General features: G+C 35.9%; 1 pseudogene; it reads right to left on the bottom strand.

The window, feature by feature from the left end:
• Positions 1 to 213: 213 nt before the first annotated feature.
• Positions 214 to 1,191, bottom strand: LOC118660188 (annotated as a pseudogene).
• Positions 1,192 to 4,814: the final 3,623 nt, after the last annotated feature.

Genomic DNA, 4,814 nt, shown 5'->3' with positions numbered 1-4,814 from the left:
TCAACTAGAGAATTGTTCCATCTGGCTCAACCAAGAAATCTTTAACAACAGGTAGGCATATTCCCTGTTATTCTTCCAGGGCATTATTTATACATGTTAAAAAAAAAAAAACTTCAAAAATAAAAAGAGTATTTAGCCTTGTGAATATTTTGAAATAAAGTTTCTTGAATTTCTGTGATAAACTATTCAAGCAATTCAACTTTTTAACAGTCATCACTCAAAAGTCCCTTTAACATGGGTTCTATCCCAGGTTACAAAGCGGCTCCCTCCTTTGTTGAATGTGAGAGTGGCTCTTTGTTCCTTCAGGATTCCAAATCACTCATTCAAAGTCATCCCTGTCTGTCTTCCAAAACTATATCAAATTGCAGGGGAACACCTTTAGGGACTTTCTTTACATCAGATTGCTCCCGTTTTGCCAAGAATGAGGGTACAGCAGTACGAGTTAATCGTGGTTTCTGAGTTACTGGGCACTGCGCTGCTCCAGGGTTATCAATGGATACAGTTAAAATTCCTCCGTTCGTGGTGGAAGTCCGCCATTGACGAGTTCTCTTTGCTACTACATCATCTAGCAGCTGTTCTGTGTTCAACTCGGCCTGAACCTTCAGGCCTCTTCTGAAAAGAAAAGTTGCCTGACGAGTGTCTTTCTGATGACTTAATTTATTTCCACTCCTGGTATAATTGGTTGGGATGTTGTTTTTTTCTATTTAGCTGGATAGGTCTCCTAAGAACTGCAACTGGTTTTCTCTGCACTTCATTTTGTCTCAGAAGGTTTGCCTTCCTTTTTAACGCTGGGAAATATCTTTCTATATTCTTGTCACTTAGAGGCGGTCGATTCATAGGACTAATTCCTTTTCGAATTCCAGTTGTTTTCCTAGCTGCGAGGCCAGTGCTAACTCCATAAGGTCGTCTCTTCCCAGGCATCATTCTTCCTTCTACGGCTCAGATTATTCTTACCCAAACCAGAATTCTGTTGGATTCCCCGTCGTACTCTCATCCTGAATTGTCAGGCACCACTTTGCTGGAGTCTTCTGTTTAGTCGTGGAAAATTCTGCTTCTTTTCTTCCTTTCGATTCAATTTGATGATATCGTCCAGAGATATCAATTTTGTCGAGGTTTTCATTATTGCGGGGTTTCGGCGGCGGCGGCGGCGATCGCAGCGGCTCCCCCTAACCGGGTATCAAATCGGTTCATGGCTGGAGACATCCCGCGGATTCAGTCAGTAGACAAGGCCAGAGACCAAGGCTTGCCACCTCCCACTTACGCTCACAGACCCCGTTTTGGATATTTTAATGAAATAAATTTAAAAAGTTAAAATTATAATTTCAATTGCTTAATGATGGTATATGAAAAAAGTCATTTAGTAAATATTGGTATTGTATCTGCTATTTGGCTGGGTGTTCCTTTTAAATCTAAGCAATTTTAATTAATTCCCTAGGACTTTGTTGTTCAATATAGTGGCTACTTTCCACATTTGGTATTTAAATTAATTAACATTAAATTAAATTTTCAATCATTGGTTACACATAGTTCATTTCAAATTCTTAAGTCACATCTGGTTAATAGCTACTGCTTTGGACAGCCACTAGCTGAACTCAGATTTTGCCTTGTGAATGGATTTGAACCTCCATCATTGCCAATGTTCTATTGGATGATACTGCTGTAGGGCTTTCTATTACCCGATTATCTGCTGATAATGCTAAACTTTTCTTTCCTAATAGGTGTAATTTTCCCTGATTCTCTTTTGTGTTCTATTACTTCGACCACAACTTTAAGCAAAATTAAAGATGTTTATATAGAGAGTGTTTATTGGATTGACAATATTATATTCTCAGGCTTTTCCTTTACTCACCTTTTTTTGTAAATAAATAGGCATATGGATTTAAATATGCTTTTGACAATAAATCTAAGAGCTAATGGCTGCCATTTAGTTAACCTTGTTATGTGTTCAGGGCACTTTTCTCAGCTTTTAAGTTATACCTCAGGTAGTTTAAATATCCTAATAATAACATTAGATATCAGGCCATTTTTATTTGAGGAAAGTAAAGTTCAAAGAGATTTAGTAACATCCCCATGGTCACAACAGTAGTACCTGAAGAAGCAGGAATTTGAATTTAAATCTAGTAACTCCAAATAGATTATTTTTATTGGTAAAAAGTATAGACATATATTTATGCTTTTTTTCTTTTTTATATTTATGCTTTTAAGATGGATTTGATAAATATCATTGTATAGTACAGTTTAATTGGAATATATTTAAAGGAAATATTCTTAATTTTTACTAGGGAATTAACACTAGAAAGGTTTTCAGATTAAAACACAAAAATAAAGTCCTTGGTTGTCTTGTAAAACACGGGTACATTTGAAAACTGAGATTAAATTTTTCTATGTTAGAGACAGAGAATTTTTTAAGGGACTTGTGATTTTTGTCACTATCTTGGGAATATAAAGGGGAATATTGAGAAATAAAAATAAATATGTACGCATAAATCACTTTTTATTCCCTGAATCATATACCTGCTTACTTTGTAATTGGGCAACTGTGATAATCAAAGCTTCTAATGCCAATAAAACTTTCCAGAAGCAAATGTTTTTGTGTTACATATTGAGCATGTTTCTCATTATGCTGCCTTATTTAAAGTAAATATTTTCTTCCTCACTGTTTACATTAATGGCTTCCATAAATATCAACAACCATGAACTACTACTGTGTAAATGTCCTATGGGATAGTAAAGTAAATTTACACTAATATCTTATTTTGTTAATATAAAATACCTTTTACTTAAATTCACATGCATGGAAATCCTTGTTACCTTCAAAGTAAACCATATTAAAACTTATTTGTAAAACCATCATATAGAACTTTCTCAGAGAAAATATGAAAACATTTTTGTCAATTCTGCCAAAAGAGAACTTTGCACTTTGACATTTAACAAAAATATGAGTAAACATATTTCTTTTAACAAATATTCTTACTGAATTGTAGAGAGAGAGAGACGAAAGGAGAGGGAGAGGGAGAGGGAGAGGGAGAGAGGGAGAGAGGGGGAGAGGGGGAGAGAGAGAGAGAGAGAGAGAGAGAGAGAGAGAGAGAGAGAGAGAGAGAGAGAGAAACATCGATGTCAGAGTGGAACATCGATCAGCTGCCTCCTGCACACCCCTCACTGGGGATCCAGTCTGCAACCCAGGCATGTGCCCTGACTGGAAATCAAACCAGCAATTTTTTGGTGCATAGGATGGCACTCAACCAACTGAGCCACACTGGCCACGGCAATATGTTTCATTTTGAATGTTTCTATTTTTCTAATTTCAAATGCATATGAAGGTATACTCAATAGCATAGAGTTAATTGCTAATATCAGACACTGAACTTAGGAAATTTAATTTAATCATAAAAATTACTTCTACACATATATAGAATTTTTCTTTCGCCCTCTCTCTCCTGGGCAAAGCAGAATAAGGGCCTGAGGAGAGATGTGGGTGAAGCAGGAGTGTGCACTAAGAAGTCCCACTCCCATGACCTGCAAGCTTCAGAAAAGCAGAGGCCCTGTCTCCCCAGATTACAATTTTTTATGAACATTAAATAACTGTGGAATGAATAAGTATGTAGATAAATAAGTATTAGACTTCCTTCTGAGAAAATTTGCTAACTTAGGATGTGGATTTTGTTTGTTTATTAAATGCATGCATCTTGGAAATAGAAAAATAAATAAAAAGGAAAAACCTAAAGGTAGGTCCCATAGAGTCATTCTCCTGTACTTCTTGAAACATCACACTAGGATGGGTGTTTTCATGTCTGTATCTCTCAAACATATTGATGTGAGGAAACTGGAGCTTAGAGAGCTTAAGCAGCTTACCAGATAACATCTGTAGTAAGCAGCAAGGCCAATATACAAAAACAAGTCTGACTGGCTTCAAAGCTCATGCTATTAAACTATCATATAAATGTCATCAGGGGATCAGATAGCCTCTCTTGAGGTCTCAAATCTATACATTAGTAATTAAGGGGACTTGATTTAAGTTCTAATTTTGCTATTCATAGATTTCATAATTCTCAATAGTCATTTCAAAACTTTGCGGTGATTTACTTACTGAGAAAATAAGGAATTAGAGGTAATGATATCTAAAATCCAGGCTTGATCTAATGGATCATTAATCTGAAGTGTACTAGCTTATTGTTACAATTGTAGTTTATTCCAATGGGAATATCTTTAGTTTAGAAATGTGCATATAGTAACTGTATAAAAATAACGACTATTGGCCTGACTGCACATTCTCATTATACCAAAAGAGATGCTGATTCATTGAGAAAGTTATCAGCTATCATAGCTCACCTGGGTATACAATGCAACATCCATATTTGCTTGATGTTCATGACACAACCTTGAAAAAAAAACAACAACTATTCTAGCTTAATGATCTTCTTTATGGTAATAGTTTTTCTGATACAGAACTTATTTTATATGTTTAAAATAATACCATATCTTCTATTCGTTAAAACCTGATCTCTCAATGACACTGGCTAAGAATTGATGAATGGTCCGGTAGAGAATTATGTGGTATTTAACTTTTATAGAGAGATATGACATTTCAGGTTTAGGGTGAGTTATCACATGGTTGATATGTCAAGTTTCCCTGTGGGATGTTAGGTATTGTAAGAAAGATAATGGAGCTAAAACAGTGCATCTGGAGTTGTGCTGGGGTCTACCAGCTACTCTGGAGTTGCCACGTGAAAGGATTGGCATATGTCCAAACCACCTATTGGGAAAAATCTGAATTTCCCCACATCCTGATCCACACCAGGTGCAAAGTCAGTGTC

Source organism: Myotis myotis, unplaced genomic scaffold (genome assembly GCF_014108235.1).
Source record: "Myotis myotis isolate mMyoMyo1 unplaced genomic scaffold, mMyoMyo1.p scaffold_m19_p_7, whole genome shotgun sequence".
In the NCBI taxonomy this organism is placed as follows: domain Eukaryota; kingdom Metazoa; phylum Chordata; class Mammalia; order Chiroptera; family Vespertilionidae; genus Myotis; species Myotis myotis.
This window is presented reverse-complemented; position numbering and strand designations above follow the sequence as displayed.